At 37.3% G+C, this 23710-nt stretch overlaps 1 pseudogene across 1 annotated transcript; it reads left to right on the top strand.

Annotated features, from left to right (window-relative positions):
* The first annotated feature begins 11260 nt into the window (after positions 1-11260).
* LOC311590289 (zinc finger protein 410-like) lies at positions 11261-13254 on the top strand (annotated as a pseudogene). Its single transcript has 2 exons — positions 11261-11326; positions 11846-13254. The product of its transcript is annotated as a zinc finger protein 410-like (transcript).
* Positions 13255-23710: the final 10456 nt, after the last annotated feature.

Below are 23710 nucleotides of genomic sequence, written 5' to 3'. Positions count from 1 at the left end.
ATTGTAGCCCAGTTGTTTTATTATGCTATGTTTTCTTTTTTAATTGTCACTTGATTTTTCTCAGTGATAAGTTAATCATTCAGTACTATGTTGCCCAATTTTCATGAAGTTGTGTATATTCTGTAGCTTCTCTTGCTGTTGAAATCCAGTTTTAGTACATGGTGTTCAGGTAAACTACATGGGATTGTTTTATTTTAAATTAATTATAATAATTAATTTGTGTATATTAGAATGTATTAGCTAAAAATAGAGTGAAAAGAAAGGAAGAAATGTAATCAAATAACCTAAAAGAGTTTCATGACTAGGTGGCAGAACCATGAAGACCTTGTAAATAAGGCCAGCTTGTACTCTTTGAAGAGTACAAAATGAAACTGAAAGGGGGAAAGAATAGAGAAAAATAATGAAAAGAGGGTAGAAAGAAGAAAGAGGAGTACGGGACAGAGCTGTTATTCTAAGTTGACATTGGGTGTTAAGTGAAACTAAAAAAGGAATTAACTTTGAAGGGAAGAGAGTTGGGGAGCCACTGAGTCTGAATACATTTTCTCCTGATTAGTGATTGCAGCTTCAGCCATGGTAATTTCTGTCCCTCTAGCAGAGAGGTATACAATGGCTAACTACAGACTTGGGAACTTAGGGTGAAAGAGTCTGGTACAAGTTGATCCTTCTTATTTTTTATAACAATGTGGCAATATGCTCAAAAGTGTATCATGATCCTAAAATTTCACATTCTATCATGCATATGTCCAGACATATTCTATGACTGTGACAAGCACATTATTTGGGTGGTAATATTACAAATAATTTCTGGTTCTGTGTGTCTTTTTATTATTTTATAATATACTTTTTCATCTTGGAATCAAAGAATAAATATATAGCTGATGTTTTAATTTTAAAACTTTAGGTTAAACACCTCTGTTCTGACTGGTTGTGTGTCCACTTGAGCTAGAGTCATCTGAGAGGAAGGAAACTCAGTTGAGAAAATGACTCCATGAGATCCAGCTGTAGGGCATTTTCTCAATTAGTGATCAATGGGGAGGGCCCAGCCCACTGTGGGTGTGCCATCCCGGTCTGGTGGTCTTGAGTCCTATAATAAAGCAAGCTGAGCAAGCCTGGTGAAGCAAGGCAGTAGGCACTCCTGCATGGCCTCTGCATCAGCTACTGCCTCCAGGTTCCTGCCTGTTTGAGTTCCTGTCCTGACTTCCTTTGGTGATGAACAGAAAGATGGTAGTGTAAGCTGAATAAGCACATTTCTCCTCAACTTGCTTTCTGGTCATGGTGTTTCCATACAGTGATAGAAACCCTAACTAAGATAACCTAACCAATTGATTTGGCTATCTTGTTGCATCTTTGGAAATTATATGGCAAGCCTCATTAGAAAAAGACAAACTGAAAGACTGCCTTTCACACAAGAGAGAGAGAGAAATTAGGAGGAGGTTAATTGGAGGAGGCCAAGAACATCCTTAGATAGTTGGTATGAAAAGTCAAGTGTGCCATTCTGAGCAGACAGATTTTGATGACTAAAATCCACTGGCTGGGGTAAGTGTTTAACTATCCAAAGTGATCATCTAGAAAAGCATTGTTTTCTTTAAAGCATAAGCATGCCTCCACATCCAAGTTAAACTCCTTGCCTGAACACAGTTCTGGGTAGCATGGTGTTTGTTTGCCAATGCTTGAGGAAATGGGAAAGCTAGTCAGGGCCAGAGGATCTATTATCTTGTAGACATTGTATAGAAATGAGAGATGTCAAAGAAATAATTGAATATATTTATTTAAACTTTACAAAGTTTACATTAACACAATATATTTGAATCCCAGACCTCGTTGCATTAGGCTAGTATCTTTTAAACTTGGCTTGCTCTGTGTGTGTGTGTGTGTGTGTGTGTGTGTGTGTGTGTGTGTGTGTGTGAGTGATTTATTTAATGGAGTTGAGTTAGGGCCATAAGTATGAAAAACTTTACATATTACAGCTACACTAATTGCTGTTTTCATATCTATGAAACTAATTTCACAAAAAGGCACCAACCATGATGAATTTGAATCAGGAAATGGGTCACCCTAAAGAAAACATTGTCATTCTAATATTCTGTGTGATTTGGCACCTTGAGAACGTAATTGTTTTCAGAAGTATCTAGCAAGTAATTTTACTGTATAGCGAACGAAATCTCATGAACAGAGGTCCACTTCTTTGTATTGTTCAATCTAACTCGATAAAAAAAATTAAAACTCAACAATTGCACATTAAAAGCAAACATCATATTAAGAGATTTACTCAGAAAAACTAAAAAAGATAAACATTAGCAAAAGGTCACAACCAAAGAAGGGTAGTCTAATACTTTATGAAGTGATAACTTTATATACAATATTAATATAAAATGTTTTAAAGTGCCATGTGATATCCTAAAGCTCTGGTTATTGAAAGTCAATGCAACTTATCCATCATTAGTACAAATATTCTGCTTCCATTGCTTCAAAGTGATTTCCCAGAAATATTAATACCACTTAATGCCCACAGGAGGTAGGCACTGAGTGTGGGTATCAGTTTAGCATAGGTGTGCAGACAAAGTGCTCTACTTTCAGAGAAGCTGAATCTAATGATGTCTATAACCATTTCCATCATCTTCTCAGAGCCCATTATAAGGTTTGCCTGGAGCCCCAAGGGGTGCTGGGGATTCATCCATTAATAATCCTTAAGCTCCACCTCTACCCCCATATGTTATATGTGTGTGTGCTATGTATGTGTTTCTGTGTGTGCCATGTGTGTGTCACATGTGCCAGTTCTCACCTTCCACCTTGCTTGAGGAAAAGTTTCTTGTTGTTCATTTTTGCCAAGCTACTTGGCTCATGAATTTCCAGCAATCTCCTATCTCCAGCTCCCATCTCACCACACAAGCATAGGGATTACAGAGCCACCATGTCAGCTTTACATTGTTTCTAGGGACACAAACACAACCCTTCACGCTTTCACACTTGCACTTGTCAAGTGCTTTACTAACTGAGCTATTTCTTCCTCAGTGTTTCTTTTTATTATTATTATTATTGGTGTAGTCTTTGGGTGTGGATGTGTGCAACTAGATGCACATACACATACATGCACGTGCATGTGGAGGCCAGAAATCATTGCTCAGTTTCTCCAACTGTCACTCTCTCACCATTTGACCTTGAGTGTGGTGTGCATCGTATTGTGTGGTGTGGGTCAACAGCTGAGGCCAGAAGTTAGGATCAAGCATTTTCCTTTATGGCTCTTCACATTTTTTTTAAAAAACAAGGTCTCCCACTGAACGTGGGCCCACCATTTGTGATAGACTGATTGGCTTGTGGGCACTGGGGACCCTATTGTTCTGTTGCTAGACTCCCAGTGCTGGGGCTACAGGCATAAACTACTAAAACTGACTTTTGTGGGTACTTATGTTTGCATGCCAAGTATTTTATCCTCTGACCCATCCCTTCAGTCCCTTCCTCCTTATCTTTTGAGACAGGGTTTCTCATTTAACCCAACCTCATGGATGGGCTGGACTGGCCAGAGAGCTCTGAACATCCTCCTGTCAGTGTCCCCAGCAGTTGGTTAGAGACTACATGCTACCACTTCTGCCTTCCCCCACCCCTTGGTTCTGTGTATTCAAACTCAAGCCCCATGCTTGCACAGCAAGAACTTTACTGATTGAATCATCTCCCCAGTCTTCAATATGCTTTCATTGTTTGCTTTCCATGATAGCCACTGACTTCTGTGTAGTCCTCCGAAATATATCAGGATGGTCCTCTTATTTGGCATGCATCAAATGCTTAGGGAGTACTAACCAATTAAAAAGGAAGACTTCATTGTACACTCGTAGTTATAGTCGATACTGGAACTACAAAATGTCTTCCTTGCCTTCCAGTGGCTCATAGTCTAATGGAAAACACAGCACTGCAGAAAAGAGTGTGAAAATGCCTTCATAGAAGTCCCTAATAGATGTACCAGCATGTCACAGGGATTGTTAGAATAGAGAGAGTGTGAGTGCCAGCAAGGACTGCACAGGACATCTAGGAACAGAACTAGTAATGTGTATATCGCAATAGGAAGAAAAAGCATAAGCAAAAGCCCAGAGTCGTGTGAAAGCCAGGGGAGGTGGAATGCGAATGGAGCTTAAGGGGCAGTGGGGGGCTGAGGAGTGCTGGGAGGAGCCATGCTCACAGAAGGCTTGCTGATCAGGAGGCTGACACAGAATGCATGCCGGAACCCGCGAGCAACAGTGGGGATAATTAAGCAAGGAAACTGCTGGTGAGATTTATGTTGTAGAAAACCACTTTGAGGCATATAAGGAAGAACAGAACCCTGAGAAATTTGAAGTCTTATTTAAAATGCTTTTTTTTTCTATCCCAATTTTCCCTAACTACACTGGTAAGCTTTTATTTCCAAAGCTATAGTCTTCATTTCAAATAGTTCTTATCCAATGTTGTAAAAGAAAGGGATCTGAAGTCAATTCAATGCAACTTTTCATTCCCTTTCTGTAACATAATACTCCTTGAATCTCCTAGTGCTAGATGCACTCAATGACGTCTCAATTATTCATTTCATATTATGTAAAGAAAATTAACCAAAGTGATTCTGACAGAGGGGAAGCAAACTTTAGAACTAAGAACACATTACTCTAAGCATTGAATGATATAGGTTTAGGCAGCTACTTAGAAAATGATCCCATCAGAAAAGGAAGTGAATGTGCCTCGACAAAAGCTTGAAACGCCAGACATTCCCTAGGAAGACTGTTCCTTTGCGCTGAACATTCTCAGATTGTGTCTCTCATTGATATAGCTTCCCCCAGAAAAGCCTTGCAATAATTTCCATGTATTATGCTGAAGTTTTCCTCCCTTGGAAAGCTGATTATGCTCTTTTTAATCTCCTAACACAATCAAAGGCATCCCTGTGACAACTTGCAAATTTCAGCAAAACTGTCACACCTTTAACAATTCAAACTGCCAAAGTAATATAAATTCAAAGGGTAAAAAAAAAAATTCAAGATGCTTTTTCATATAGTTTAGAAACATCAACTGTTGACCAAAATGTAAAGAATAAAATAAATACGTGAGTCCAAAACACCTTTTTTTCTGAATTCTAGTATATAAAATACGGAAATTCTTGAGAGCTTCATATCTTACAAAAATCCTTTTATATGTAAAGTTTATGTACAAAAGCAAAACAAAAAAATACACAACATGCATACAGGTGTTAAATGACTGATGTCATCACCATGCCAACCCTTTCTAAAATGGCCCAATGTTTGATGATGCTCTCAACTTCTTCAACCATAGTGAAATTTCCATCTGATGCCAGCACTGTACAGTGGAGAGTTTGGCCTGATGAACTGATTTTTCTTTTGTTTTGTTTTTAGGTATTTATTTAGCTGTTTGGTTTCTAAATGGAATTCACAGGAGTTTAGTGCCCGGGTAGCAGCACAGTTGTTCCACAGCCAACACAACTATGGGCATTCTAACATTCCATAGGAGCCCATGGCACTCTTTTAAAAGTGAATATTTTGCTAGACGTACAATCTTCTACAACATATTTTTAGACTCATCTGTTTGTAGGACGATCACCTATGATTTTCAAGGAAAAACAATAGGGAACCAAGAGATATGAGAGTTGGGGCTGGGCTGTAGCAGCACTAGGAAATTTTATTTGTAGGTTCTATCACCTACAACTGTAGGAGTTACAATGGGTTGTACAGTTATGCTGGTGCAATAGAATCAAGTAAACACACAGTCTTGACAAGTGAACTGAAACCCCTTGCTGGATCACTTCTCTAAATATAGGATTTTACTTTTTTTCTCAGCCATTTTTATAAAGAGTTGACCTCAGCCTTACCTTGGCGCTATATATATATATATATATATATATATATATATATATATATATATATATATATAATCCTAAAAAGATTCATAACTCATGTCAATATTTCTAGTCAACATTTTTCCTTCTAATGAACACATTTAAAGTTGTGTTTCACATATAATATTACTATGAATTATGATTTTAAAAGGATTTTAACTGTAGGTATGCAGAAAAACTTCAAAGCAGACTACTAGTGTCATTGTTCTTGTAGAGAATCAAATCTTGTTTATAAATACAGAAAAAGACTGGTTTTTTTCCCCTAGGGATGAAGGATCTGGTGGCAGGGTCACAAGACCAACATACATTGTGTGTACATGTGAAATTTCCAAAGAATATAGAAATCATAAAAAGTATAAAAGGGCAGCACAGTTGAATTACTAACTCTATCTAATGAGATCCAAGCATGGCTAATACCATTTATAGATTTCCTTAAAATCACTACAGTTATTATTTTGAGTTCATGAAAATAGGCATATAAACTAAGTCAAACAGAGCTGCTTTTTAAATTTCAAATTTTGTGTGTATGTTGTTTGTTGTGGATGCATGTGTCTGCCAAGGTACACATATGGCAGTCCGAAGACAACTTGTGGGGCGTCACTTCTTTCCTACCGCCGTTGATTGTATACTGCAAACTCAGGTCACCAGGCTTGTGCAGCAAATGCTTAACCTGATGAACTATCTCATGGGCCTTGAACACAAATTTTCTTTGAAAGAATATAAGGGAATAAAAAAATATATTAATAGAAATTGTGTATAGGAGTATTTGGAGATAGCCTACTAATCCTTTATAGCAACACATGTATGTAATTTAAATATGATTGAATTCATAGTACTTTTACATAATATGATGCAAAATAAATTTAACTTCACGATATTTATAGGTATCACAGCATGCTGCAGGAAAATGGGGCTTAAAATTATATAGCTTCAGAATCATATAGTCTCCTACCTATATTTCTAGCAATTAAAACAGTGATTAAATTACATGCAATATCAGAGAGATAATATAAATCAGAACAAGAAAAAGAAAAAGTTACAAGATCTCCACTGAATTATACAAAATTATAATACTATAAAGCTTGTCCCACAGTAAGAACAAGGTGATCTCTCAAGTTACAAGGCAGTGAATTCGGGACCATAAAAGGGAAATATTGCTTCACAATCTTTAGTTAACCTGTCGCTACAGTTCCACAGGAGGCCATAAAACCAAATTCTGTGGTTGGATTTAAAAGCTGGATAATTTTATAGCCACTCATAATATCAGGGTTCAGGCCCATCACCCTCAGTATCTGGAATAGAAGGATCATCTGAACAGTCTGTGACATGGTGTGAGGTGTGGCCTTAAAGGTTAGATGCTGGTTCCCCGTAGATAAATGACAGCTGCCACTTATGTCTCCTTGCATAAGACATACATAAAAGTAATAATGAGAGTAGATGCCCCAGGAAGCCACCTTTGTAAGTCTGAAGTTAAAAGTTCCCTATGAAGCCTGCTCATCAATTTCTAGATCCACATGAACAGAAAGCTGATACCTTGACAGAATACTCATAACCATCAAGTGGATGCTGGGATATACATTTCCTAAGTGAGCCTTCCTTTCCAAGTGGGAGTTTTACTGTCCCCCAGTGCCTTCCGTTCTCCTCTGCAGGGTGCTTTAGCAGACTACATTGCCTGTATGCATCACCTATTTTTTAAAATGCCTTCTCTATGAAAATATTTTAATTACTTTAAAAATACTGCCCTTCCATCTTTCAATATTTTTAAATTGTCATTGTTTATAACTGCGCCTTTGTTCTCTCTGCCTCTCACACTGAGTGCTGTATTCTGATCCTCTTGGTTAGAGGATCCATTTTAATTCATGTGTCTTCATTAAGTGATCTGTGTTGTTCACAAGTAAAAATAACACTTCACACCACCAGCCCCTCCCAGCATGGACATCCAAACATTATGTCTACTTCCAGCACTTATCCATTTCTGAATTTTAAAAAGTATATTAATGTATTTGTCTTTTCTTCTGCTCAGCTCACTTTTAGAATGGAATATCTCATAAAGAGGAACTGTCCCTAAGTCATCCCTGGTGTGGTTTACAGGATCTATTTTGATATCTATGATGTACAAATTGCCTGCCACACACCTGTGACATAAAGGAAAAATTGAATGAATGTGGTTTAATATTTGTTTGGTGGCATGCTTCCTTGAAAGATTGCTAAGAATTTCTTTCTGGCATAAATGTTGCCAACATTTTAAATATACTTTTAATTTTTATATCTCTTCTAGCAGACAATTGTTTTTTTTCTTACCTTTGAAATTTATAATTCTTAAAAATCATAAAAGAAAATTTGCCTCTAAAAATGCTATTCTTAGGTCCAGTGTTCATATTAAAATAAAACAAATACTGCAATAAAACCAAATACATAAAAGACTGGTGATACTCCTTTTTTTCAAACATAATCTTCTGGTTGTTTCTGGGCAGGGTTGACTGAAACACCAAAAATATCATTTTGTTAACATGCTTCTTCCATCTAGTGGCAAAAGGCAGTAAGAAACAATGCCTTTTGAAAATACAATGGACAAATGGTTCTAGATGGCATTTCAGTAAATACTGATAGTGAACATTCAGAAGCTAATGTTTAAATGATAAACAGACAACAACGTTAGCATTTTGACAGTGTCATCTGTCAAAGTTGCTGAAAAGTATGTAAATACTTGCATGTTTTCACCAAGACTTTAAGTCAAGATGTAAAGTTTTCTATCACTTCACATTAAACTAGGAAAGATTTGTTTATGAATATACAGTCAACATTTTGGAACAAGTTGTTGGCTAAGTTTAGAATCCCATGACTTCCTTTGCTAAGTTCCGTACTATGACCTCCATGCTATTGTAAGTTTTAAGAGGGACTGCATGAACCCACAAAACTGAACTGTCTCATTGCCTTTGCCTCTTAAGAATTTTTTTGCATTAATAGATAGCAAAATACTTGATGGCCTGAACCAATGAGTCAATGAAAGAGGGGGGCAAAGGTCAAAGGAGAAAGAATCAGCTACTGTGACATCTTTGAGCTATGACAAAGACCTTAATGAAACATAAGTCACAATGTGAATGTCATAATTTTGTACTTCTTTGCCACTAGCTCATCCCTAACATATAAGATTTGACCACCCTTGTAACACATTTGCACCAATGCAAGAGTGATTAACGTTGCAGAAGTTTAATGTGGGTTATGCAGAAACAGAACAGTATCCAAGATGAAAAAGTTAATCCCTTTCCTCATTTCAGTAAACCAGTCAAAAATCTTTAATGACACTATAAGTTAAAAGCTTTCATCATTTTAAAATATGTTAGGATTATACAGCAAAATGTGGATATGGTAATTATTTCCAACTCTGTATTTTTATTAAAAGAATAATAATTTGTTTTCTGTGTTTGTAATTTTCAAGAAGAGAGAGATAATGAATATGTCTTAAAACCTTAACCCCCCAAAGCATATATGAGTTTAATAGTGTTGGTTCCCCCAACTTCAAAAGGGATAAAAGCTGGCATGGTGGTGATATAAGAGAGGGCGAGGCAAAGAAAATGTGATCATTAGCAACTTATCCCAGCACAGAGAGGCGTCAGACGTTCCAATGTCCTGGTTTTCTTGTGGCCAGTTTCTCCAACTGGGGCCAAGAAAAGATGGACGATTGGCAATGGACAATGTTGCGACTGTTGCCATTGCTTAAATGTTCCAGGAGAAGGGTCACAAGGTTAAAGACCTCACACAGATAGGTCTAAACTTTTCTGCTAACTATTCACTATCAAAATGTCAAAGGAAAACAGATTTCTTTATATTCTCTCTCTCTCTCTCTCTCTCTCTCTCTCTCTCACTCTCTTTCTCCCTCTTACACACACACACACACACACACACACACACACACACATGAACTACAATGATTAGTTTCCTAATAACTTTTTTTTCAAGTATATCATGTACTTGGTCATAAAAACCCCCTTATTATCCCCCCCATCTCATATCTCCAACTGGTACTCTTCCTTCCCTAAGTTTTAGCTTTGCTTTTCACGTCATGTATCTATATATGTATATGTATATCTATTCACATATATGCTTCCATATAGAACCTAGGATCCACAAGTGAGAGAAAATTTGTGACACTCATTTTCACATTGCTGCCCTAGTTAACGTTACTATTGTTGGGATGAAACACCATAACAAAAGCAACTTTGGGAGTAAAGGGTTTATTTAGCTTACACTTTTATTTACAACTGTTCACACTTGAAAGGTATAAGGACAGAAATGAGAGGGCATGAACCTGAAGGCAGGAACTGATGCAGAGGCCATGGTAGGGTGCCGCTTACTAGTTTGTTCCTCATGGCTTGTTCAGCCTGCTTTCTTATAGAATCAGGACCACCAGGCCAGAGATGGCATCACCCACAATGGCCTTGGGGTTCCCCTGTTGGTCAGTAATTAAGAAAATGCCTTCCAGCTGGATTTTATAGAGGCATTTTCTTAGTTGAGGCTCACTCCTCTCTGATAACTCTAGATTGTGTCAAACTGACATAAAACATAAAACATAAAACAAGCCAGTAAAACTGGCCCCTTGTCAACTTGACACACAAACACATCACTTTTCAATTAGAATCTTTTTTTTTCCCATTTATCCCCAGGGTAGAATATTAATATTAGTACTACAATATAAAACCCAAGTAACTTTAAAAGTTCCACAGTCTTAGAAACAAATTCAAACACATTAAAAGTTCAGACTCCTTAAAATATAAAATCACTTTTAAAAGTTCAAAGTCTCTCAACTGTGGGCTCCTGCAACAAATCAAAATTAAGTTAAACATCATTTTCCAGAGGGAAGAAACAGAGCCCAGTCACAATCTGAAATAAGCAAAACAAATCTCCAACAGTGCAAATAACTCAATGTCCAGTGTCCAGTGTCCACTCAATGATCTTCTGGGCTCCTCCAAGGGGTTTGGGTGAGTTCTTTAGCCCTATCCTCTCCAGCACACACAGCTTGTCTTCTGGGGTCTGGCTGGCTCCACTGCACTGCTAATGTTATTGTGGGTGGTCATCTCATGGTACTAGCATTTCTAACACTGCTGGGGTCGCTTGCTGCAACTGGGCTGCACTTTACCAGTAGTTTCCCCTGAGCTTTCTTCAGGGACTCTATCCCTGCCACACAATGTCAAGCCTCAGTCACTTTCCATGACCCCTCCACACCTTCATAACCAGCAAGTACCACTTAGATGGCTTTTACGTTACCATGTTCAGCTGCCAGCACAAGATAAAACCTTGGGCATGTCTGGAATCTGGAGCACAGTATCTGTGTGCTGACTCTCAGGAAACACTTTCCAGAAGGTTTCACATCATCATGCTGGCTTCTTCTTAAGCATGACTAATTTCTCAGTTTCAGCTGACCAGCATGAAGTATCCGAGCAAAGCAAAGGTTTCACTTTAGTAATGCTAGTATCTTGTTAATTGTAGGTGATTCTTAGCCCCCAGCTAACCAGAACTGCAGATTCCTCACTCCAAAAGCCTCATTGAACCTTTGCTTCCCTCTGATACGTCACAAGACAGGCCTCCATCTTCTGCACTGATCTCAACATTACCTTCCAAGCTCCCACAGAACATCTCACTGAGCTTTCAACACTTCATGACTTTTCTAATCCAAAGCTCCAAAGTCCTCCTAAAATTCTTCCCAAAACAACATTGTCAGGTTTGGAAAAACAATATCCCACTCCTGGTACCAATTCTGTCCTAGTTAGGGTTGCTGTTGCTGTGATGAAATACCATGACCAAATCAACTTGAGGAGAAAAGGGTTTATTTGCTTTACTGCTTATTGGCTTGTTCTTAATGGCTTGCTCAGCCTGCTTTCTGTTAGGACCCAGGATCACCAGCACAGGAATGGTACTATCCATAATGCCCCGGACATTCCCCCATTGATCAATAATTAAGAAAAATGCAATTGCTCCAAGGAGATACCTTCTTCAGCTGTTTTGAGGAGCCTTCAGGTGAATGTGGACCCAGACAGAGAAGAGACAAGGACTCAGACTGTATGGAAGTCCCCAGAGATTTTGTCCATTCCAGAATCACCTAGCTTGTTGCAAGTTCTACAGCTAAGTAATAGCATTTCTTTTATTCTTCTTAAGCTAACAAGAGCAGGTCTGGGCTTTTCAGCTGAGCACTTCATTTTTGTACAGGATGAGACAGGATTCAGGCAATGACCTTCTCTCTGGGGAGAGCACAGACTGTAGTATCCCATGGTTCCTCCAGGTTCAGGAATTTGCCCATGATAGTTTGATTGCCGCTACTTGCGCACAACTGGCAAAGAATGCAAAAACCAGCAGCAATGGAGAAAATGTCCACCTTGGTTCAGGTGATGGGCAACCCAAAGATTCTGAGCCCCTTCCGCAAGTGGAAATGAAGCTCAAGTGCACAGCTGAAGGCTGTGACTGGACAGTTGTGTGGCCTACTCACCTCAAGTACCACCTTAAAACTCATCAAAATGAGCACTCCTCCATCTGCCCTGCAGAAGATTGTGGGAAAAGCTTTTATGTGCTGCAGAGGCTGAAGGTGCACATAAGGACACAATGGGGAGAAACCCTTTACGTGCCATGAGTCTGGGTGTGGTAAGCAATTCACTACAGCTGGAAACTTGAAAAACCACCATCGCATCCACACAGGAGAGAAACCTTCCCTTTGCAAAGCCCAGGGATGTGGCCTGGGTATTCCTTTGCTGAGTATTCAAGCCTCCAAAGACATCGGCCAGTTCACTCAGAAGAGAACCCTCATCAGTGCCAAGTCTGTGGGAAGACCTTCTCTCAGAGTGGGAGCATAAATGTGAATATGAGAAAGCATCACTTGCAGCTGATAACACTGGGAGTCAAGAAAAGAACAAACTGCTGAGTCACTAATGGGCAGTAGTTTGCTTGAAGAAGCTTCAGTTCCCAGTGAACGCCTGGTGTCTATGAATTCCCCATCCAGCCTTGGCGGAGAGTCCCTGAATCTACCAAATACCACTTCTATCCTTGGAGTTGATGATGAGGTGCTTTCTGAAGGATCCTCACATCCCCTATCTTCAGTGCCTGATGCAACATATCATTTGGTGACCATGCAGTCAGGGAGGCAGTCCTACAAAATTTCTGTTTTAACTGCGGTAAATCTGCAGGAGTTACTAAACCAAGGAGATTTAACTGAAAGACAGGCGTGAGTATGCTGACTCCTGGAGGAGTGGTTCTGCCTGATCCCAGAGTGCATGATGGAAACAGATTCAAAAGGCTCCATTCTGCCAGAACTAAAATGTCCTGTGAAGGACAAAGACCTCTCCTTGCCTCTGCTCATCTTCCCTGGCAGAGAAGAGGGATGCCTGATGGCCTCTCTTCAACCTCCGTCTGATGCAAAGAGTGAATCAGGGACTATGGGCTGCCTACCCGTAGCTGTCTCTCTTCTCCGTGCAGTATTTTGGGATAGACTTCTCCCAGAAGCAAGTTTAATTACGTGTTTCTGAGGATTTTCACTGTGACTGTTGAGGTTTTCCTTTGAAGACTTTTCATCTTAGACCCAGCTATCTTCTCCTATGGTTGAATGCTGTTTTGCTTCTAGCTATGGAACTTCACCAGGACATTGAGTTTTCAAGATGCCTTGTTGCTTTGAAGAAGGGAGGGATGCCAATTACACTGTGGCATTGCGTTCTCCCTTTAGAAACCCGAGTAAGACTCTCAGCCATTGGGATGTAATAATTAAGTTACTTGAATCTCCCCTTGGTCCATGGTAATTTTTTGTTTTGTTTATGGGACTTAAAATAGCATATTGTTGTTGTATTTTTAAGAGAAAAACCACATGATCTAGAGTTTCAGTTTTCCTTTTAAATAAACAAAACAACTTAATTAAAAAAAAGAAAAGAAAAGAAAATGCCTTATGGTCTGATCTTATGGAGGCATTTTTCTCAATTGAGGCTCCCTCCTCTCTGATGACTCTGGGTTGTGTCAATTTGACATAAAAACTAGTCAGTACAATGGTATATTTAATATGATGATCTCCAATAGCATCTACTTTCCATTAAATTATATATTTTATAATTCTTTGTGGCTGAATAAAACACTGTGTTTATACAACATGGTTTCTTCATCCATTCATCTGTTAATGGACACAAAGCTGATTTTATAACTTGGTGATTGTGAATGAACATTGTAGTGTTTATTGCAATCAACACTCATGTGCAAGTGCCTTTGGGGTGTTTATTTAGAGTTATTTTGGTATTATAAGTACACGGAATGGGTTGTCTACTGCTATAAAGTAGTTCCACTCTTACTTACTTTGAGAGACCACTACACTGATTTTTATATAGATTGGACTAATTTACATTCCCACCAGCAGTGTATAAGGATTCCCTTTTCCCCATATCCTCATAAATACTTATTATTTCATCCATTGAAATGAGATGAAATATCAATGTAGTCTTAGGCACCATTTCCATACTAAGAACATTTTCCTATCTTTATTAGAAATTTGTACTTCATCACTAGAGAACTGTTTGTTCATTTCATTGGCTCATTTATTGATTGGGTTGTCAGGAATTTTTATACTTTTTTAGTTCATTGTATATTATGTATCCTACTTTTCTATCGGATATATAGATAAGGTTTTTTTTCCCATTCTGAAGGTTATTGCCTCATTTGATTATTTGCTTTGTGTTGCAGAAGCTTTTTTGACTTCATACAACCTCATCTGCCAGCTCTTGCAGTTATTTCCTGAGCCACTGGAGTCTTTTTTAAAGTACTTGCCTATATCTATATCTTGAAGTCTTTTCTGGCTACTTTAACAGTTTCAGAAGTTCAGCTTATACATTGAAATTTTTGATCCATTTTAAATTTGGTTTTGTACAGTGTGAGCAGTAGGACCCTATCTCATTATTCTGCATGTGGATATTCAATTTTCACAGCACCAAGAGGTTATCTTTTCTCTGATGTATCTTTTTTAGCATATTTATAAAAAGAAAAGAACAGATGCCTAAAGCTGAGTGCTTATTTCTGGATTCTCTACTCCATTGGTCTACATGTCTGGTTTTGTGCCAATAACATGTTGGGTTTGCCACTATGACACTGTAGTACTACTTCAGTGATACCACAATATGTGTGTGATGCCGCCAGCATTGGTGCTTTTTCTTATGATTATGTTGAGTATCCAGTTTTGTGTGCTTCCATATTAATTTCAGAATTTTTTTCTGTTTCTGTGTATAATGATATTGGAACTATAATTGGAAAGGCACTGAATTTATAGATTTTTTTCTGTGATTCAGCCATGTTCACAATATTAATTCTGTTGATCCATAAAAACCTAGTAATGTCTTCTTCTGTTTATTCGTCAGTGTCTTAAATTTTTCATAACAGAAGTCTTTTACTTCTTTTGGCTTATTCCTAAACAGTTTACATTTCCAAAGTTATTATGAGTGAGACTGTCTTTTTCTTGTTTCTTTCTCGGCATGTAAAATGTCAGCATAAAAAAAAGCTATTTGTTTTATATCTTGATTTTGTTGCTTGCTAGTTTGTTTCAAGTGTTTATAATTTGTAAGTTTCTTAGTAGAATCTTCAGGGTTCTTACATATAGGGTCATGTCATCTGCAAGTAAGAATAATCTAACTTTTCTTTTTATATCCCTTTTATTATTTTAAGCACTACATTCAACTACAGTGGAGGAAATAGACCCACTTCTTAATTCCTGATTTTACTGATTGTTTTTATATTTCCCCATTTAGCATAATATTTGATATATGCTTGTCATACATAGCCTCCTATATGTTGAAGTATGATTTGTCTATTCCCCGATTCTAAAAAGCTTTATCATGAAGTAATGTTATATTTTGTCAAAGACTGCTTCTGCAACTGTTGGAATGATCAAGGGACTTTCCAATCCAATGTATTTATGAGATATATTACATTTATTGATTCACACTTGTTGAGCCATGCTTGCATCCTAGAATGAAGTCCACTTAGTCATGATGAATGATTTTTTTACATGCTATTGAAGTCAGTTTTCAGATATATTATTTAAAGATTTTACATCATATAGCAGATGTGCAGCATGGTCCTCATGTGGGTCCCCCTACATTGGAATTAGGGGCTGCCTCTGACACTGTTCCCTGACTTTGGTTCACTTTCCCTTCGCTGGGCTGCCATGTATGGGAGAGGAAGAGCTTGGACCCACTGAGCCTTGGTGCATGAGAGTGGGCTGGTTCTCATGGGGGCCTTCCCCTTCTGTGAGAGAAAATGAGGGGGAATTGAGGGAGGGGTGCATGAGAGTAGGAGTGAAAGGAAAGGAGAGAGAGCCTGCAATCAGGCTATAAAAGAAAAATAAATAGAAAAGTTTAAAAAGCAAAAAAAAAAAAAAAGATTTTACATATGGGTTCAACAAGTAGATTAACCTATAATTTTTATTTTTGTGTCCTTATCTTGTTTTTGCATGTGGTTAACATTGGGTTTATAAAATGACTGTGGTAACATTTTTCTTGATATTATAAAGAATAGATTGAGAAGCATCGGTGTAGGTTCTTTAATGGTCTGGTAAATTCAGCAGTGATTCGATCTGGGTCTGGCCTTTTTAAGTTTAAAGATTCTTTTACTACTGCTTTAATCTCATTACTTCTTACGTATCTGGTTTTTTTTATATGATCTTGGCATAATTTTTGATAGTCATGTGTGTCAGATATATGTTCAGTTCTTGTATATTTCAATTTAAAGTTTTCCCAAGTTAATTCATTGGCATGTGCTAGAATTACTTGCTTTTGTCTTGTATTATTAATATGGGTTTTCGCTCTGTATTCTTGTTAATTTGGCTAGGAAGGTTTTCACTTATTATTATTTTTAAAAGAATTATTCTTTGTTTCATTGATCATTTGTGTTATTGTTCTTTTCATTTCTATTTCATTATTTTCATCTGTGGTCTTCATTATTTCCTTTCAATCTCCTGATTTGGGCTTTGGCTTTACTACGAACTTGTGATATATCATTAAGCTGTATAATTGAGATTTCTATGTTTTTAATGTAGGCACATTATATCTATATATTTGCCTCTCAAAACAATTTCATCATAGGCCATAGATTCAGGTATCTACTGTTTCCAATTTTATTTCTCTTCTGGTTTCTTGAATGATCTAGAATCAATCACTAGTATCTTACTCAGTCTCTGGAATTTGTGTGTGTGGGGGGGTTGTTTTCTAGCTTGCTTGCTTGTTTTTTGAAACAGGGTTTCTTTGTGTAACTCTGGCTGTCCTGGAACTTGTTATGTAGGCCAGACTGGTCTCAGAATCAAAGATCCTCCTGCCTCTGCCTCCTAAGTTCTGGGTTAAAGGGTTGTGCCGCCGCCACCACTACCACCACCCCGCTGGTAATTTCTCTTATTTTGATTACTATTTTTTTCTGATATTAAATACAATAAATTATGTTCATTTTCTTACATTTGTTGAGACTTGCCTGGTGTACTAAAATGCTGTTCATTTGTGAGGAATTCCATGAGGTTCTGAGAAGATTATGCATTCTGAACTGTTTGGCTGGTCTGTAGATGTTTGTTAAGTCCATTTTATCCATAATAACATATAACTTTGATGCTTATTGACTTTTTATCAGTGTCTCTGTCTCTTTATATCCAATAGTGCTTATTTTAAAATATTGATGTTCGCTTATTTTAAAATATTGATGTTCTGACCAGATATGTGTATAACTGTTATATCTTCTTGGTGATTCTTTTATTAATGAATGTGAAACGAATGTTTTCATCTCTTATAATTTGGATTTAAAGTCTACTTTGTCAGGTATCAGTGTAGCCATACATATGTGCTTTCTAGTTCCATGTGCTTGAGTATCTTTCTTCATCCATCTAACCTGAGACTGTTTGTCACTGCCAGTGACATGTGTTTCATGTAGCCAACAAGATGAGTCCTTCTTTGAATTAATCCAGTGGCTGCTGTCCTTTTTATTAGAGTTAAGAATATTACCCTTCAGAGCTATCCTTGAAATGCATGCATTGATTCCTGTCATTGTCCTTGTAATGACTGGTACTTTCCTAATCCTCATTTGCTCATCTTCTGATCAAGGGCAATTAATTTTCCCCTGGGACCTCAAAGACATGTTTACCTTCCTCATCTGTGTCTAGAATCCCTTCAAGTATCTTCTATAATATTGGCTTGGTAGTCATAAATTCATTTATTTTGTGTTTATCATAAACCTTCTTTCTCCTTCAATTAAGAAAGATAATTGCATAGGATATAGTAATTGGGTTGGCATTTATTGTCTTTCTGAGTTTGAAATACATCATTCCTTGTCTCCCTGAATTTTTAAGTTTCTTTTGAGAAATGTTAACTCTGGTGGGATTCTCCTTATATGTGACTTGTTGCTTCTCTCTTGCAACTTTAATGTTTTAATTATATGTCATGGAGATTTTCTTTTCCTATCGTGACTACATCCCTATTCTTCATGAACCTTGGCATTTCTTTCCCTGGGTTTGAGGATTTTTCTGTTATAATTTTACTAAGTATATGTGTGTGGCTTTACTTAATACTTTTTCTTCTTCTGTATCCATGAGTCATAAATTTGGTCTTCTTATGTTGCCTTATGATTCATATATGTTTATACATATTTTCCTACTAATATATTATTGTCTGGATGTTATTATTTATTTATATTAACTTGAAGCTCTGATAGTTTGTCTTCCATATGATCTATTTTTTTTTTTTTTTTTTTTTTGCTGAAGTTTCCAGTGAGGTTTTTTAACTTAGTTACGGAAATTTTCATTCCCAAAATTTCAACTTGAGTTTTTCAGCATTCTCATTTGTTAAATTCCTCTTCCATATTTGTATTGATTTCTTTATTTTGTTAAAATTGTTTGTGTTTTATTTGAAATCATTAAGGCATTTGTATTTTCACTAAACAATTCCATTTAATTCACATTTACTGTACTCTATTACTATGGAATTGGTAGTAGTTAAAAAATATGTTGCCTTGCTTTTTTGTCTTTCATATTTCTGCCATGGGAGTTATGCATTTAGAATGGGGTGTTGGTTCAGTTTTTTAAAAAAATAAGTGGTGTTCTTTCAGTTGAAGTCTTTGCAATGTTTGTCTCACATGAGACTGTAGCATGGTTGGAGCATTATTCCTCCCGACTGAGCTGGGATGTAACTCAATCGATAAATCCCAAGCATACAAGTTCAAGACACCTAGCTCTATTTCTAGTACTATTCCAAAAGCAGAACACTAACTGAAAAATTAATCATAACTGATGGATTCGCTCACTATAAAAATATGTTTGTAGTCAATTAACAATTTCCTCTTCAACTTTAATAATTTTGAGTAATAAAGAAACAGAGATAATAGAGTGTGTAATAAGATATTAGTTACTGAAGATGTTAATGGAATAAAAATAAAAGAAAAAACTAGCAGTTAGTTTTAAATACAGTAGATAAAAAAAATAGGAAAGGAAAAGTACAAGAAAAAGTTCCTTGAAGGAACAATAACAATAAAAGAGGCTTATGTCATGTGTAGCTAAAGGTAGACTAAAGAGAGAGATGGGATAAAGAAATGCAATCCGCTCCATGGTCCTACTGCATCTGGGAGCTGAGTTGACATCATGGCCCCAGGTACCACCAATGGCCATAAAGATGTATGGATATCCATGGTCTGTACTGCCATCTGACTCCATCCTGATGCCTGTGGTCCATGCACCACCAATGACAATGTTGGTATCCGTGGTGCTGTAGCAGCCATGGGTGTGTTGATGTTTGTAGCAGTAGTACCACTGAAAGACCAGTAGATGCCAGTGGTGTGATGCCACCTGAATCTATCTTGACGTCCATGGCCTAATACCAGGGGCCATGTTAGTTAGTGTTCATGGCCTCTGTTACCTGGAGGCCATGTGGATGTTCATGGTCTGTGCTACCACCAAGGACCATGAGAGTGCGGAAGTCTGTGCTGCAACAGAGGGCCATTTTGATGTCTGTAGTTGGTAATTCCAATGGAGACCATGCTGAGATCCATGACACATGCTGACAATGGAGGTCATGTGGAAGTCTGTGGTCTGTGCTATCACCAGAAACAATGTGGAAGTTCATGATCTGTGCTCCTGCTGACTATAAAGGGCAAGGAAGCTACTTTTGCAATGGTATGTATGGATGACTGCATACTATTGCTGTCTCACAGCTGAGAAAGAGAGTCATAGAAGGCTTCTGTGACAACCTCTCTTCCATCGTCCCCACCCCAACACACACATAAGTAACAGCCTACACAGGAAGCCATGGAGGAGATCACTTAAAAATTGTGATAAGAAAGCTGCAGTGTAGCTTCCCACAAATGGTGGCTTCTGCCAGGCGGGAAAGGAGTCAATCTTCTTTAAGGGGCTAAACACTGGGGCTTTGACCACGCCCCACCGAGTATATGGGCAACACAAATGGGTCTTGTGTTCTTTGGATTTTTGTCCTTTGTTTTGTTTTGTTTTGTTTTGTTTTCTTTCTTCCTTTCCACCCTCCCCCCACCCTTAGGAGTGTGTGGTGGGGAGTCACCAGGGCTGGAGGGCAGGCCTAGGAAGACTTGGAAGGGAGTGTGATCTGGGTGCATTATGTGAAATTCCAAAACAACTGATAAAAAAAAATATGTTGGGGAAAAAAGAATGCAATGATGAGACAGCCTAAAACAACTCCAGCACTCTAGAGGCTGAGGGAGGTGGAACTCTACCTCTACCACTACCCCAGCACAAGGCCAACTCATGATCTTTGGTAAAAATCTTTTTTAAAAAGAGGGCAGGGGAAGGAAGGAAATGAGAAGAAGGAAAAGAGGATGATAGGGTAAGACAAAGCTTGGAGCATAGCTGCTTTCCAGCTACCCGGGTTTTTCCACAGAGATTCTAGCAGTCAGTGCTCAAGAGCCATCTGCTACCTTCTTGATACTATCTTCTTGCCTTGTGAAGTAAAGTTACTTTAGAAGTTTATGCAGGTATGCCTGGAAAAATTACCTAAATTTAGCAATCATTTAAAATAATTTTAAATAAACTTACATTTATGTAAAACTCCAATAATTGTAAGTAGTCACTCTAATAGCTAACATATTCCATTTCTCTGTCAGATAAGACATTTATTGCACCAATTTTATTATAAACATGGGATGAAAAATAGAAAGGTCAGAAGAACCTGCAGAAAAACAGAATTATAATTGTTCTTAAAGAATAGTTTCTTCCTGGCAGGATTGAAAAATGACAAAAGCATAGCCTTCATGGCCTCTGCAGCACACTATAACAAAAGCTAAGGTCAGGACTACTTTCATTTTCAAAGATCTTTGATTTTATATCTCTTACCAAGGTTACAGTACTGTTTCATAGTTTACTCAAAGTTTACAATTAATAATATTTACTGTTCTTGGATGTATTCATTTATTGATAACATGAGAGACGTGTAATAAATATAGTCAGAACAACACGGTAAGGCCAATATCACAAAGCCTAACTCAGAAGTTAATTTATAGTGAATATAAACAATTCTTACTTATTTGAGATTCATTATGCTCTAAAAATAAATAAAGAATCATTAGTAAAGAGGAAACACTTATTTCTGCATAAGTTTAGGAAGTAATTTCAGTACAGCAAGTTTCTGGTCTTTAGTATTCAATACTTATATATTTATTATAAGTTAAAATTGTAGAAATATATTAATTAAATTATTTATATTTACTCAAAAATTATTTCCAAGACCTTCTGATTGCATAAGATCCATCTTATACTATGTGAGGAAATGTAATTTGGGCATAATTCCTGTCTCTTGGGAGCTTCACTTCACTGGGAGATGACTGACTGGATAAGATAAAGCTCAGAATTATAAAATAGAGCAAGAAAGACAAGCAGAGAGAAAAATTGACTAAACTTTTAGAAGGAGTTTACATACTGGCAGCAGACACCAAGTGTTGAGGAGGATGAAGTCATATTCTAAAGGAATGTCTTTCAGTCTTTCACTTTATCACGTTTAAGCCAAGTGCTTTACTGGGACTTTAATTCACATTTTTTCTACTTTGTGAGAGGAAATGATGATAAAGGTATTTTCCATTTTTCACTAATCATAACATAACTAGACTATGTGCATCGTTCTGAAGGTCTTGACTTCTGTGTTGTAAGAGCAAGAAAAGAAGATCCAAGTTTCCAAAATTCAATCTCTATCTCCCCTTGCCCTGCTGTGTGTGTGTGTGTGTGTGTGTGTGTGTGTAAATAAGATTAAGGACTCAGAAGCATGTAAATGAACAGCTTGCTGAAAGGCAGGTTGTATGGAGAGTTTTCTGACCAAAAACTACCAACAGAGGTTTAAGAAAATACAGGATCTCGTACGGAGGTGGGCCATGCCCCATTCTTGTGCCTAGATTCACCAAAGAGAAACTGATGTTCACAAAAAGACCATACAAATGTGATTGGTAGCTTTATGCAAAACAGCCATAAACCAGAAGCAACCCAAATGTTCCTCAAATGGTGACTCAATCAGTCCATAAACAGTGTCATGTATAGACAACTGATTACTACTGAAAAACAAAGAGGAACAAATCACTATGGGAAGTAACAATGTGGGTAAGCATCAAATGCATTATACCAGGGGGTGACTTCCAGACACATAAGTGGAGTAGGAGTGGATAGTTTTAATGACAAAACATTTATGAAAATGCAAAACAATAAGTAAAGGAGATAGATTAGTGTCTCTCAATGTTGATGGTTAAGAGCCAATATCGACTTAGAACAAACATAATAAATATTTTTCGAGTAATCAAAGTGTACACTAAACTGGGTAAATTTTATTTATGTAATTTTACTTCCAGTATATTGATTTTTAAAAGTGGATTCTAATGTAAGATATTATAATAGAAACATGTAATTTCAACATTTGGGAGGCAGAGGCAGGAGAAATACTGTCATTTTAAGGTCAGCTTGTTTTACATAGCAAGTTCCAGGTCAATCAGAGAAACAGTGTCGTCAAGAAGATAAATACATTGAAAAAATAAATTATAAAGCAGATTCTGGCTTCTGAGTAGAGAATATCCCTCGAGGAGGGTTCTGGGCAAGGGAGAAGAAGGGAACTCAATTCAGATTCCTGCAGTTCAGGCAACAATCCGGGGAGGGGGAGAGTGGCTTGTGCTGGGGTTATTAATGTAAGGGTGGTGTGAAGTGGAGAGTTTCTGAATAGTTTTCAAAAGTATAGCTGCTAGGTTGTCAATGGGATGGATTAGGTGGAGTAAGAAATTTTTGTTCTGAGCTATAAGAAAACTTAGCATTTACTAAACTGAGAAAACTTGGAGTGGGCAAGTTATTGGAGTTAAGGGTTTGGGATATGTAAATATGTATTGCTCATTTGATAACCTAGAGGCAATATTGAAAGGTTTGATGTCATGGCACAGATGAGGAAGATTAAGATACATAACTAGGAATCACTTGTATATGCAATCTATTTTCAATCACAATATTGCCTGTGGTAACCAAGTCAGTTAACATTCAGAAAGTAAAAGTTTGAGGATGGAGTCTTGAGGAATCCCATTCTTAAAGTATAATGAGTGAAGAAACTGAGACAGTGACATACTAGACACACATGAAGAAATATTTACAGCACTATGTTGCCACAAGTCCAATGCAAATGAAATTGAGTAATAACTATAGTCTTGAAACTCCAAAAACAACAACAACAAAAACCCTTTCCTTCTTCTAAGTTGATTATGTCATATATTTTGTCATAGTAATATAGTAACAGAAAGCTGACAAATACAACAGAATGGTAATCCATTTTCGTCTTTCATGTGTGGTTGTCCTAAGGGGAAAACCACTCAAAACATGTTTAT

Source organism: Acomys minous (genome assembly GCF_964271855.1).
Source record: "Acomys minous genome assembly, chromosome: 19".
Classification (NCBI taxonomy): Eukaryota; Metazoa; Chordata; class Mammalia; order Rodentia; family Muridae; genus Acomys; species Acomys minous.
This window is presented reverse-complemented; position numbering and strand designations above follow the sequence as displayed.